Source organism: Gavia stellata, chromosome 4, assembly GCF_030936135.1.
Source record: "Gavia stellata isolate bGavSte3 chromosome 4, bGavSte3.hap2, whole genome shotgun sequence".
Taxonomy (NCBI): Eukaryota; Metazoa; Chordata; class Aves; order Gaviiformes; family Gaviidae; genus Gavia; species Gavia stellata.
Window position 1 is genome coordinate 40480345 of NC_082597.1, and position 15047 is coordinate 40495391.

The window sequence follows — 15047 nt, forward strand, 5'->3', positions numbered from 1 at the left end:
AGCAATTCCTCCCCTGATACTTCTCTTGACTGACTATAAAGCAAGCGTAAGTGTTGCTTTTAAAAGCAGGATTCTTCACGCAGCTGTCTGTTTCTGATCTCTTCCATTACTGACAAAGACCTTGTGCTGCAGATTGGCTTGGTTTGGTGGAGCATGCAAAAGGGCCTCATTACCTAGAGAAACCTTTTCTTTTTATTTATGCATTGGTACAGGCAGGAGGAGGGAGCTATTTCTCTGTTTAAAAAAAAAAAATAAAATTCTCTCAACAGTGTTTTTTCCTGAAAATGACCTGAAGTGGTTGGGATTAGGATCACTGATCAACTGAAGGTTTTGCAAGTATGTAAAGTCAAAGCAGTATAGGAATATGTGAATTTGAAGGAATATGCTGAAATAAGTTTAATTTTCAAGTGTAACAACAGCAAATCAAAGTTGAAAATAATGAAACTGTTCATCAGTCAAGACTAATGAGTATGAGACTACAGAGAAAATACCTTTCAAAGTAATTCTTCTAAGGGGGTAAATGCAGGCAACCTTCTCCAGTATTCAAAATACAAATATTAAACTAATGTATCACAACTAGAAGCAGACTATATTATATGAACTTGGTGGAGAGGAAATGTAATGCAAAATGACATAGGTATTCTAATGTGTTTTAGTATAAACACTGTTTTGACTTTTTTTACTGGGATTTGTAAATTAAATAATGAAACCTTTCCAATAGTGAAATACTTCCTGTTGTCCTTACTGTATGCAACCTAAAGTCTTAACATCAGAGTTGTCTTTGGTTTAGCTTTGCATTAATCCATGTTGAAGTTTGGAATGCTTGAAGAAGTGTTTTCCAATTTTCCTGGTCCTTAACATGTATTTTTTTTTTTTGCTAGGATTGGTTTGTGTGGAGACAATTGTCCAAGCTGTCTAGCCTGGAATTCACAGTGGGACTGGGTCAATATGAATACTGCATAGTATTTCTGGCATATCAAGGTGGGGGGGGGGGCAGGAAGGGAAGGGAAGCTGATGTTTGAGATGATGTTTGAGTTTTCTGTGGTTCTGTCAAATTTATCACTAATACCCATTTTCTCTTTTTTAAAAAAATAGATTGTTACTTATTTTTGTGGCCTTTACTCCTCTGTGTCCAACTTTCTTTTAAAGTAAGGTAGTTCTTAGAGTGTGTTGTCTTTGTGGGTTTTTTGGTTGTGGTTTTTTCGTTAATGCTTTTTCTCAGTTTGTTAGAATGGAGGGGCTTTTGGTAAATATGGTCAGACACTGGCATAGGTTCCTCGGGGATATTGTAAGGTAGGTCTGTCATGGGTCCGAGAGCCAATAATGGTATTATCAAGTAGACGATGGCTTCTGTCTTCTGCAGAAGTGAAAGCTCAGCAAGAGCCAGGGACTACCATCCAGGAGATGGTAGCAGCTGCTAGCCTCTCTTGAGTATGAGGTATCTCTTTGCTAGGGAAAATTTCCCATTTCCTGCAAAATTCTTAATCAACAAATTAACATCTATTTTGGAAAAGAAGAATACAGCTTGATGCACAGCCTTTGGGCCGAAGAATTCTCATTTCACATAAAACACAGAGAACAAAAGCCCTGTAATGAGGTAGAATTACAGTGATTTTAATCAGTATAGAATTTGTGTGTGTGAAATAGGCTAATATTTGTATTAGCATGTTGTTTTCTCAATATAACATCATATACATACATAACAAAATTAAGATTGGCATTTTCTCATTCAAAACATATTTTCAATTTGTTTTGACTATAGTGCTCTCAAGTTGTACTTTGGTACTCGACTAAGATCTTACTCTTGCTTTCTTAATCACTGTCCCCAGGGATGACAAGGCTGTCATGTTGTGGAATTTCATCAGTGCTGTTTGAATTGGCCTGGTAAAGGTTGTGTTATAGCGTCATGACATTTTTCTTCTGCTGGAACTGAACACAAAGCTGCTTTGGTGTAGTGGATGCTGTAAAGAGATGAGAGGGAGGAGCTGAAACCCAGCTACTTCTGTGGCACTGCCTAGAGAGGATTTGCAACCCAAGTCCTTTCCCTTCTTGCAAGGGAAAGGGGAAGTCTAGTTCTGTGGTGAAATTATGGTAGTTAGTGATTATACCCTAAAACAGTTGCTTATACTGTCACTAACTTTATAATATCTATTCAGGAAAACAATATAACCCTTTCTCTCTGATTTCTCTTATGATTGATTATATTTGCGTGTCAAGTATGGTGCATGCTCCCACCAATAGGTTTATAGGACTGGATGAAAGAGCCATTCCATGTGTAGCAAGTCTGAATTTAATGAAATAAAAGAAACTTACTACAGTCTGAATGATTACAGTGTTAGAAGAAATACTTAATATTGTCAAGTGTATGGATGCTAGAACTGAAATCATAGGATTTTAAAACAAATAAAGAAAGCAGCACTCCTAAGTGTGGGGTGATGTGCATTCTGAGTTTAGAACCTACCTAGAAGGGAGTCTTGGAAACTAAAGTTTTATGTCTTACGGTGTTGGAGCTCTCTAAGGATCCAGTCCCTTGTCAGGCAGAAAGGATCAGTCAGCCTGTAAAACTTCAGTGATATAATTTGTATTTTTATAGCAAATGTAGTCCTTATAAAAATCTCTTCCTCAAAAAATAAACTTGTGGGTTTTCCACAGTATTTGGTACCGTTTCCATTTTTTCAGGTGAAGAACCAGCTGCCAGGCACAACCTTATACCAACAGTTCCAAGTCCTACTGGCATTGGGTAGTGCTACTGCTCTTTGCTAGTGCTGGTGAAGGGAGAGCGTCTCTGGATCATCTGACGTGGGCACTTGACTTGTGAGGCCTGGTATCTTCACAGAACCAGGCAAATCTGAAACTTTCTGCTGACTTTTTTGGTGGTGTATGTTGACTTTGCAGCCTTTGGAAGTGAAAGGAGGAGGACAGCAGTTTGCCTTGTATCCTATGGTTTCTTTGTGGGACATGATGAGGCTGGGTGTGGCACCAGGGCAGTATAGCCATGTCAGAGATGGCAGCCTCTCCTGCTTTGCTTCCTTTCATTGCCCCACCATTGGTGAAGTACAGTTTTGGTTGTGTGGTGCAGCCCTGGCACTGGGGCCACACTTGAATAGTTCAGGGCCCACAGGGGTAACTGCTGTGGGCCTGGGGAACTTGGTTGCTTTCTTCAGACACTTAAGTCCATGTTCAGTGGTAACCACTTTGAATAGGTCCCCTAGTGTATCAGTACTTCAGTGATATTTTCAGTGAAGTGTTTTTCTTGAATTGCTTAAAGTTGAAGAAAAAGTTTTGCAGAGTAAGTGTACATGAATTATTTAGCAAATCTACTTTGAAATTTTGCTGCTTTTCCGAGGTGAGGAACCTTAGGAAACTATTGTGAGAAGGGACGGTGCAAAATGCTTGGTGGAGTTTTAACCTGTAGCTGCAGTACCCGCAACTAGTTGTGCTGTACCTCTTCTGGGCATCGCTGTTAACAGTGTGGATGTGCCCTTTGGCTTTTTGGTGAAAAAAACCCTACAACTTTATCATTGCATGCAGCAGCTGGTTCCTTCACTAGCTTAGGGTCCTAGAATACTGCTCTGTGTTGAAGACTCGAGTGATGTGGTTTTTCACTGATATAGTTGTTTATTTCCTGTACCAGTTACAGCCAGAACATACCGATTCTGGAGATCCTGAAAGGTCAGAGCCTCTGCTTTCCCAGTTGTTTTTTGGTGGTGTGGTTGGTTGTGTTTTTTTCCTTCCCATTATTTCTTCAGTGTACCAAGACTTCTGTCGGGAACGGTTTTTGTTTCCTTCCTTCTCATTTGGATTTGGAAACATGGATTCTGTGCTTCCAGCTTCTGGTTTTGTTTTTCCAATTATCTCAAACCATTGGGGCATGAATTTGGGCGCGTTCCCCTGCTGTCCCAAGGGTGGTTCGGAAGCATTTCTGTCTTTCTTGTAAGGAGGCAAAGTTCCCTTTAAGGTGTACAATAGAAAGAACTCGCCAGTATTCAGGTTTTCTTGGGTTTAGCAGAGAATAAATTATACACAGTTAAAAATAATTTGGAGGGCATTTGTGACTTCTTATGTGGTTTTCTTATAAGACTGATTCTGTATTATTTTTAGAACAACTTATCTTTACAGGATCAAGGTATCTGTGCCTTTCTGTTTGGACCAAGGGTCCGTAGATATGTTAGATCTCTGTAGCTTTTTAGTCCATGTTGTGAACGCCTTTCTTTTCTACAGAAAAAAAGCTTACTACTGGTTCATCTTTTTCCTAAATCTCCACAATAGCGCTAGTTTTGTTTTTAAAATGAAATTTTGGCAGTTGATGACTCCTGCTTTAGTTTGTGTGTGATTATTGCTTTTTATTGCATTTGCTTTTTGCTTTAAAACTACTCAAAAGCTTTTTATTTTATTTTTATATTCTTTTCAGTGCACAAAATGTTTTGAAACGAATTTTTTTTCCATTTATGGAACAGTAAGAATTGTAAGAAGCTTGGAAGATAACAATATATTTTTACTAATAATGTTTTATTAATCTACTTCATTTACAGGAAGTGGTCATCGGTCAAAATTTGCTTACCTCAGCAGAGACAAAAAATTAATGGGCAAAAGTACAGTGTGTAGGTAGGTAGCTATTTTCAGTGCACTTAAGGTTCTTTGAGGAGAATCTTATTCTAAGGGAGTGGGATAACTATCAAAATGTAAGATTTTGCTCTTTAAAATATTCAGGCAGTAGATTCAATGATGAGGTGTTGAAGGAAGTGGCTTTGAAGTATATTAATGTGCTCCCTTTTGTGAGATTTTATTAAAAAGTGCCTTGGAATGATGCATATGTGCATTTGTGTGGTAGAGAGATATTGAAACACGTATATTTACTTTTATATGTGCTTTTAAGAATTTTGCAAATATTTTTCTCTAAGATCTGTAAACAAAGTGTTCTTTCTGATAGTTTTCCCAAATTGGAACGTAGCTTACCTAATGTAAGTTATAAAGGGGATTGGGCACGGGCATCTTTATTTTGTTGACTGTTGGTGTTTCCTTACACTCAGTGCGTTGAAATGTCATGCAATAATTGTTACACTTCAGTATATTGTTTTCTTTTACAGTATTCTGTAATCATAACAAGTTAGTCAAGGTTCCATGATTGTAACTTTGCACCAGTAGTACCATACAGTGGTTGGGTGAGTTCTGCATTTTGGCATGTGAATAACAATAACATTTTATTTATCCCCTTAAAAAAAGAACTAAAATAAATCCTTAATTAAAATTTTCATATTAACATAGTCTGCTCTGCAAATAAATGTTCTTTGGAATCCCTAGTGTTCCTTCAGCTCAAATGGCAAAGGCTAAAAAAATCCCTTCGTTTTGTTCATACAGAAATGTATGTTGATAATAATTATATAGGATATTTCAGGATAGCATTGCATTTAATTCAATAAAATCATCTTTGAAGATGGAAGGTTCAATTTCGGGACTGTTTTATTTTATCTTTACATCAATAAAGTAAAAACAATGGCTTTGGTTTTTATTGCAAGTCTCAAACTGTGTTGCTATGCAATGTAGCCAGTTTATATATTTATGGCCTAAAAGTAGAGTAGGAAGGAGGTGACATTTCTAAATGGGATATTACGCCATTTTAAAAGTAAAATTTGTTAAATTCCTGTGAGTTAGGAAGGAATTTCGGCGGACTGCAGACTGTGGGTTAATTAGAGCCTACAAATTATTGGGGAAAAAGTGAATGTGATAAGAAGACATGGGGTTAAAAACATACAAGTTAACTTTGGGGTTTTACCAAATAGCATGTTCAAGTAGCATGGACATGTTCCCAGGAACGTGTCATGACATGCTTAAAATTCATTAAAATAAGATGAGCAGAAGAGTCAGTAAACCTCAAGAATAGCTTGCTTTTGCGATTACTCTGTTTTACATTTTGGCAATATGTGTCTGAATTTAATGATACACTGCGGAAAGTCCCAGAAGTAATTTTGAAGAAGTTTTCCTTTCATTTGTCATATATTTTTTGTTATGCTCAGTTAGGCTTCAGTTTGAGGATTTAAATGCGAATGTGAACTTTTCTCCTATGCACTCCTAGCTCTTGTCCCAGAATCCCAAATTGGTTGGGAAAAAGTTATGCTTGGCACAGGTTGGTTTCTTGTTCCTCAGAATAATTTGTCAGTGTGTTGCGTTTGCTTCCAAGGCAGTCTCCAGACTGTTTTGGCTTTCCTAGAGCAAAGCTGGGTAAGTAGTTTACTATTAAAGAGCGTGCCTTTTGACTGGTAGTTTCTGAGAATTTTTTTTGTGGCAAAACGTGTTTCTTTTCAGTTTCCCATGTAGTGCTTGAAAGAAACTGAGATCTGAGCAGCTGGTAGTGTGGAATTACAGTTCCCTACACAGGTGAAGGCTGAGCTTTGAGAGCCAAAATTTGAAGTGCAGCAATGGAGTATGCAGACTGGTAACCCTGAGTTTGAGAAGTTGCATTTCCAGATATCCTTGGTATCAGGAAGACAAAAGCTGTCCTGACTTAATTGCTGTGATAAGGAAGGCAGGTGACTGTTCTTGTTTATGAATGTATTTATTCTGAACCAGGCAATAGGATCACTTCTTAAAGCCAGAAATCCTTGAACAAGATGCAGACACCAGACTATGGGGAGTAAGGACTGGTATAGCTTGGGTGCTCCTAGGCATGTGATTCAGGAGTGGCAGTGCAGCCCTGCTTATTTAAATTTGGACTAGATCTGATACTTCATGAAGCAGTACCAGGCAGACCTGTTTTGAAATACTGGATTCACAATGAAAAGTCATTCATTTCTTGAGATTAATCTTAAGCTCTGTTCTTTCTGAAGTACTAAAATGGGTTTGTCTTGTAAAAGAAACCTGCTTTGGTTGTGCACTCTTCTATCTCTGTCCTTCTTTTCCAGTCTGTAGCAATTTTGATACCAAGAAATTTTAGAAACCTCTCACTGTAACTAATGTATGTTTTGCTTCCCTTAAAAGTAGGTATTTTAGAACAGAACTTAGGGATGCTTTTGTGAGAATGCTTTCAGACGTGGCTTTTTGTTTGTATTAAATCCTTGAGAATAGATTCATTGCTTTGAACAAGAATGAAGTAGTTATATTTCAGAGTCCGACCCTGATTTAGAGGATAGGTCAGTGCCTATAAACATATATGGGGGGGGAACAAACTGTAAAATTCTACTTTAATATAAAGTGTAAGACCAATTATAAAAGTTAGTAGTCTTTACAGAAAGAAACTGTGAATCCTTGTAGAGAACAGCATGCATGATCTGCTCTTGATGAGAAGAAATGAGGAAGCATCAATACAGAGCAAAAGATCGGATAAGAAATGTTGGAAGTCACTAAGTTCCCAGAGGGACTCCTGTCTTTCTCCTTATTTAGGTTAAACCCTAGCTTTTCTTCCTTAGAAATTTGTTGGATGACTATAAATAATTGAGATTTGAAATAATTTTTCCTCTGAAATTTATCAGAATTGTGCTAGAAAGCTGTTAAACTGGAAGACAATAATAAAAGGAAGAAAATAGAACTGACCAAGGATGTGCTTTCTGCCTAGAAAGTAAAAAGCCTAAGTGGTTTTATTTCAGTCTTTTGTCAATTAATCGGACTATAGACTTCACAGGAAGCCCAGAAAAATGAATACAAAGAGAATGCAGAGACTACTTTCAAAGTTCACAGAGCCATAGTATACCGAAAATCTTTGTAGAATTACTTCATTCCTAAATAACCTGAAACATAGAAACTTTTAAGTCCTCTTTTAAAGTTTATCTTTTAAAAAAGAAAATCTACAGCTCCTCAGTGTTATCTGCTTAACTAGGGCTATGCATGCCCAAACCAGCTATCTAAGCATTTAATCTAAAGTTTAGCAAATTTATCTTTTTTTTTTTTTTTTTTAAAAGGCACTTCAAGTCGTGCATCCTTTCTCTGTATGTTCTTCATGGCTTGCTCACAGATTCTTTCCTTTAGTGTTATTTTCTTATAGCACTCTTCCTGTCGTACCTGGATCATAAATTAACAGGCATTGGTCAGTATTTTGTTTCTTTCAATTGAAATTTTAGGCTTAGGGTTAACACTTGACATGGCATGAGAAGCATGAAGGTAATAGTAGTTAGATCTTTTAGGATCCATGGGTTTATTTGGTTTGTGGTGTTCTCTCCCAATGAAAAGGCAATTGATTAGATAAAAGAAAGCAGCACATGCTGTGGGGTGGTTTGTGTGGTTACCACCCTCAGCTGTGTTCTTGCCCCTGTCACAGAGGTGGTTGTACCTGCTGTAGGGATGGTTGGACAGGATATGTAGCAAATCCTGTGCGAATTTCAGTGTAACCTAACAAGAGTCAATTTGTGGTACCTCTGTTGCTACTTGTGTTCTGCAGCTTGTCACCAGCCTTTGGGGAAGGGGCATGATGGAAAAATTTAGGATGGCAGCTCTATTTGCCACCCTAGTTCAATCCACCGCTGCATCTGATCAGTTACGTTATACTTGTTGAACAGTGTTGTCCATCATACAAGGATTCATCCTTCTGATGAAGTGAATTTGGACAACAGGGTGCTTGCCTTTCTTCATTTCCTAGTACCTTGATCTTCAGATACAGTTTCTTGGATGTTAAGATACTGTAAATTGGGGCTGTGGCTATTATGTTCTCCTACCCCTATGGTGTGGTGTAACCATAGCTGTAACCATGTAGCAAAGCTGCAGGAGGAGCCAGCTGGCTGAAAATTTAACAGGCCAGTCAAGAGCAGGACTGTGACAGTAGACTTTGCTGCTCTGAAACCTTATGCCTTGTGATAATCCTGCTCAGTGATGATTCACACTGTAGTGAATCTTTAATTAAAAAAAATAAATAAATCTTCCTATGCAGCTCCTTAATGTAAGAATTGTCCATTGAATGTGTAGAAGGCTTCTTTCTCTTTGTCACTTCAAAATCCAAAAAACTTCTTTACCATCAAATTTTTGTAACTGCAGCCTGTAGTGGAGCATGGTTATGTGTTTGTATTCTTCCCTCCTTGTAACTGATTTGCTGTCACTTTTAAACTAATGTTAGAGTATCCTAAACAACCTTCCTATTCTCAAACACTTTTGAGTCTTAAGTAAACTGCTTTCTACCAACTATCAGTAGTATATCTGTTTTGCCTTGTTCTGCTTTCAAAGCTTTTGTCAGGTATTTAGTTTATTGAGTTATCTAGACCTTTCTTTGCAGCTGCTTACAAAATTCTGGTCAGTTCTTCAGAAGCAGTGAGTGCGAACAGATCCTGCCTTCCAGGAATCTCCAATTTTGGAGGCAAATGGTTTGTCTGCAACAGAATTTGCTTGATAACTGTGTTCAGATTCCTAAAAAAACATTTGTTTGTGACTCGGATTTTTTTTCTGTATTTCACTTAAATGTGGGTGATCCAGCAATCTTGTGAAGTTTTTTTCTGTAACTAAGTAGAAGAAGGCTTTTGATGTTTGATATATATCCAGTCACTATAAGGAATATATTTTTTTTGGCTCTTTTATTCTTACCTGTGTACATTAAAAGTATTGCTGGTTCTAAACTGGCTTTTTGAAGATAAACTCTGGGCAGAACTAGAAAAAACATACTCTTTTGTGTGTGGCTAGGTTTTGGAGTTGTGAATTGTGCACAGTGCTGCTCTATGGGCTGTTTATGTACACTGCCTCCAGGAAAGTGTTTCTTTGTAGCAATAAGCATTTTGATAACTTCCCTTTTAAAAAGGGGGGAAGGGTTAACAAGAGTGGTAAAGAATACATTTATTTAACAGTGCAGTAAAAAAGCTTATGGCACCACAGAGATTCAGAAACCATTTTTTAAAAATGATTACAGTAATGAAGGAGATCAAACGCAAAGAATACTTCAGTATTTGTAAATGCTTTTGCCACTTGTAGTTTTTGAGAGCTAATTACTATACACTTCCTGTCATTGAAAGAGAGCTGTACTATGTGGGTGATGTTTTGTTTAATTTAAGAATAGTTACAAATTTATGTAACATGTAACTGCCTCTAGTTACCCAGTATATAGGTTCATGGTGAAATGTATCATGCTTCATGTTCTCACCAGTCTGATGCTCAGAGAAAGACATATCCATGCCTTTAAATTATTCATTTGGAGTGCAAATCTTTTTTAAAAAAATATTTAATATATAGATAAATATAGTTCTTTGAAATTTGTTTTACATTTTGAAAATATGGTAAAGAAATCAGTCTTTCTCTGTCTTTTCTGAACAAGATTTAATGCTGGAACGATGTGTCTTTGTAAAAGCAAAACTTCTAGGAGTCCTGCTTCAAGATTGTGCAGGGTGGGGGAGGGTGGGGAAGGGATTGTATCACTCAGGAAGCAAGAACTTCTTCCAGGGCTTGGCTGACCCTGAGAAGACTTGAAAGAATTTGGCATCGGATAGTGGTGTAATGATTTAAATCCCTCTATTTCCCCATCTGCAAGACTGGTAAAATGGGTTGAGACTAAAATTGATTTGAGTGTTTTGCTGTTGCAATTCTAGATAAAAACATAGTAATGCTGCTGGTCAGGATAACTTTTGAGTCTTATGAAATTAGCTGTAGGAAAAGTCAGCCTTGCATTTGCAAGCACTTCAACTACACAACTTTCTATTGTGAGCAAGGCTATATACATTAGCTGAAGATTGAGTAGTCCCATTTTCAGTAAAAATACTGTTTTATTTTTTAATGAGAACAGAATAATAGGAGGTAATGCCCTGTTGCTTGTTTTACCAGGCTGTTGAGGCGCTAAACATTACTGTCCTGTCTTGGAGCTCTAAATACATGTGACTGTTTTCTGAGAAACTGTGAGGAAGGTATGAGATGGAGAGAACCATCCCATGTCTGGGACTCTGGCCAGGTCTGACCAACATTTGTAGTCTGAGCTTAGCCTGCCAATTTGAGGTAGCTCTGTTTTAAAATGTTGTGGCATAAAGTTTGTCACTTCAAAGGGGAATTGCTTTAAAATGAAAAATGGCATGTTATTTCAGTTTCTGATATTTGGACAAAGTTTACAGTACATACTGAGCCAAAGTTTTACAATATGGGAGTCTGACTGAAGTCCCACCTGCTTAAATGAGAGAGTGCATAGCTAGATTAATTAATTTTTTGACAATCCTAATGGAGAACAGAATGACTGAAGAGGTTTAAATTAAACGTGGAAGATTAGTACAGTGGAAAGGCATGATAGGTGCATTTACTGCTTTGTTAATTTTACTTGGTGATTGTATTTGTCATAGCATGGTAGGGACCTCAGATTCTGTAATTTATCTTTTTCCAGTGTGGAATAGTATCTAACTCTGAAAATTTTTTACTAACGCCAATTAACACTTAAAACATCAATGAAGAATTGCAGTTCAGCGATTTAAAGTCTTGATGAAAAAGTACCAGAATTACTTATCTTTAAAATAAATTCAGTAATTTATTTTTTTTTCCTAAGACTGGTTGTATACTTGTTCTCAAAGTTAGTTTTGTTCATCAAAGTTATTCTGTCATACTTTTATTTTATGGCTGAACCCGGTATAGCTGTAGTGGCAACATAGCCTGTCTGTGTAGTCAGAAGGTTACAAGAAACAGGCCCCGGAATATTTTGAGAAACGTGCTTCCTAAAGCGTCTTAATGCTCTCATTCAAAAAAAAAAATAGATAAATAACCAAAGGCTAGAAGTCTTTAATTTTAACTTTGTATTTTTGCGTTTGCCCTGAAGAGTCACAGACTCGCTTAAGTATGTTTTAGGAGGACACACTAAAAAGCCATGCATGAATTTAACTTTAACCTGTCTGTGCTCTTGGGAAATGTTTCTGCTTTTGCAGAACGTACCATTAGTCTGGAGAAGGAGAGTCACTGAGAAGCAAATATGCTGCCAGGAGGTTGTGGCAGCTCGTAAATATTTCTTTCTCTTCAAGGATTCAATATATTAAACATACTTAATGTTTTGAATTTTCCAGTTGTATTTTAAGGTAAGACAAGATGTTTGATGTGCTGTGTGTGCAGAATGAATTTTTTGGCCAGAATATTCTCAGCTATTTCTATTTTTAAAATACCTCTGGAAAAAAAAAGAAACCCAAACCAAAAGGAACCCTGTATTTCTTAAAATTCAACATAAAGTAAAAATGGTGTTATTACCTCTTTCTTGAGGATGCTTCAAACAAATGGTCAGCAGCTTATATTAAATACTGTGTGTGTGAGCGTACTGTTAGATAAAACTTTAAAAATCAGTTGTGCTTTTTTTCAGTTGTCCTCTATCTTGTGATCCTTAAGCAAAAAAACCCCCGAACAACAAAAAACAACAAAAAACCCCCAAACCCCCCCCCCCAAAAGCTAGAGTAGAAATGGGTCTAGTATGGATTTACTTACTGTCAACAAACTCCATCTGACTAATGAAAAAAAAAAAATTCCTGTTGCTACTCCATTAATCATGATCTACATCTGACTGTATAGTGCTTAACTGCAGGAAATGCTTGGGAAACCAGGGCTTATTTAAAATACAATGTTTTAGATTAACCAAACACAAAAGTTTTGGCTGTATCCAGGAAGGAATAGGTAGGCAATGCTGCTGTCTTAAAAAGTTAGTGGAATTGGTTGTTATGCAAAGAAAAGTTTTTTAAAAAAAAAAAGATAACTGCAGTATTCCTGGAAAGAGGAGCCTGTTCAAAATCAACATGGAAATGTCCTGGCTGGAGTGATGGTTACCCTTCTTCTAGCTGAAGCACAGCTGCAGAAATCTGGCCTTCTGGCTGAGGGTCTCAGATGAAAGCAAATAAAAAGTCAAAGGAGTCCTGTTCTTTAATTTTTAATCTTCTATTCTTCTCCCATAATAGAAGAGATTTGATGTGATGAAAACATCTAAATCCTGAGATCATGAACCAGATTTTAATTACTTCCAAGTTTGTTTTTTTTCCCCTCTTGGTTTATAAGCTTTATCTCCCTGTCTGATACATAGTGCACAAGTTTTTAAATGGTAAATGCACTAGCAAAAGATAGTGTCCAGTGAACAGATACAGACTACCTAATAGTTACTGCACCATACATCACTTAATAAGGCTTAATATGTTACAGAAGTACAGATCTAGAAGGCTTATCAATGGGCATTTTTGTTTCCAACTGAATCAGGTGTGTAGGAACTTTTAAGAAATACGGCTTGAAGAGTATGTAAGGTAATGACTCTACAGAGAAAGCTGCAGGACACTTAGCAAATGAAATAACACCAGCTTGGCTTAGATGTGATATAAGGGACCGCATCAAGATTAAGAGGAAGGGAAAAAACACTCTCTCAGCGATAGAGTGTGCACGTGGTCATCTTGCTCACTGACAAGCATATCGATGCCATCCTCCTAACACTGCTTGAGAGTCGCTTCTCAGCTGTGCTATCAGCAACCATCTTCCCTTGCCTGTGAGGCCTGACTGACCTTTTTTTTTTATACCCATCCACTCCCATCCCCATGCTACCACCTCCTGCCCTGCCAGTATCATTGTTGCTGGCGGTCTTGAATTTTGTGGCCCCTGAAGGGATAAAGCCTCCCTAAGACTTTTGGGAGTGTTGTTTTCTCTTTCCTCACCACCAGCTTTCCTTGTAAAAGCTTCTGATTTAACAAATGCAAGAAACTCAGCGAAGGTTTTGAAGCAGGGGCGGGGGGGGGCAGTTTACGTGTGAATTAAAAAGCTTTAAATTGTACAAAATTAGGAAGATATTTGGCTATCAGTACAAAATTTGTTGGTTTAGCGTGCCCCTTCTATTTAATGTTATTTTATTTTAACTATGTCTTACCATTTAGGAGGCTTAAGTATATACATTTTTTTCTTTTAAGTATAATGTCACACTAGGTTGGTGTGTAACTAAATGTGTAGATGTTTTAAAAAGTGGGAGCGCCATGAAGCTTGCAGATGAATTTGTAGAGTAACACATGGTTGTCTTTTGTGAAGCACCAAAAAGCAGACCTTTGTTTTCAACAATGTTGACAGTCAAATACATACCTGGCTTTTCTCCCTTTCAGTAAGTGATGGCAGCATGTTCGCTTGCAGAACAGTTAAGGACTCCTTTCTTGGGGGGAGTATCAGCTGTTAACATACTAATTACAGTGGGCGTAATTCGGAAAAATGGTTACCACCTTATTCCAGTGGAAAATAAGGTTTACATGTTACTCTGCCAAGGGTTTTCTTTTGTTTTTATAACTACATAGGGGACTCATCAACATAAAAGGTTTCTGAGATGCTCCATATTAATGAAACCTTTATATCATTTCTGTAATACTGGGAGCAGTTACCTCCGCTTCACAAGTGGGGCCTTAGCGAGAGCAGTTGGCTGGCTTGGACTAGATTAGGACCTGGTTTGTTTTCCAGTTTAAGCTCTGGTCCATGGTTACATCATCTGAGTTCTGTCATTTGTGGAAAAAGGTGTTGAATGGCTAGGAGTGATACCAAGCATCAGAGGTGGCAAAGTATGTCATGTTGATATTGAAGCTGTAACACTTGGTAGGGAAGAAATATTTTAGCATATTTCATGATTATGAAGCTGAAGTCTGACCTAGTTAATCTTACTTAGTTAACTTCCTGTTGTAATTGCTATTAAAAAATAATGTGTTTTGTGAATAAGTGATGACTGCTGAATACCAATAAAGAATGAAAACCTGTTAAGTTTTTTTTCTCCGCCCCCCCCCCCCCCAACTGTTCTGAGCTTTTCATCACCTATCATGGAACATATACTAGTAAAACAACTGTCCTGGTTTGGTGTATTGTAGCAGAGGGGGAGTACAGTAAAGAGGGAGTTGATGTACTAGTACTCTAACAGCAGACTAGCATTTCCCTGTTGAAATCCCCTGTTTTCCATTGCTTACACAAATTGCAACAGTTTTTTCAGGCTGAAACTGCTTGTTCCCTGTATCTGCTTCGCCTTGTTGTCTTGGCATCCTTCCTTGATTTTTCAGCTGAAGTTTTTGTCACTATTCCCTTTTTTGCCTCCATGAGAAATGCATAGAATCTCTCACAGTCCTGAGTGTTTGAGAAGAACAATTTGCATATGCTTAGTATGATTTTATTTTATGGGTTAATTTCTCCAGTTATCT

The 15047-nt window shown here is 37.4% G+C and overlaps 1 protein-coding gene across 2 annotated transcripts in view; it reads left to right on the forward strand.

Annotated features, from left to right (window-relative positions):
* Nucleotides 1-15047, forward strand: part of CNOT2 (CCR4-NOT transcription complex subunit 2) — a 90898-nt gene that overhangs the window by 27723 nt on the left and 48128 nt on the right. Inside the window, exon 1 of one of the 2 annotated variants that reach the window (XM_059816214.1) lies at nt 4567-4605. The exons of the other annotated variant lie outside the window; for it this stretch is intronic. The gene's annotated coding sequence lies outside the window, so the exon portion shown is untranslated. Of the gene's footprint in view, nt 1-4566; nt 4606-15047 lie in introns of those variants that run through there. 2 annotated transcript variants of the gene reach the window in all.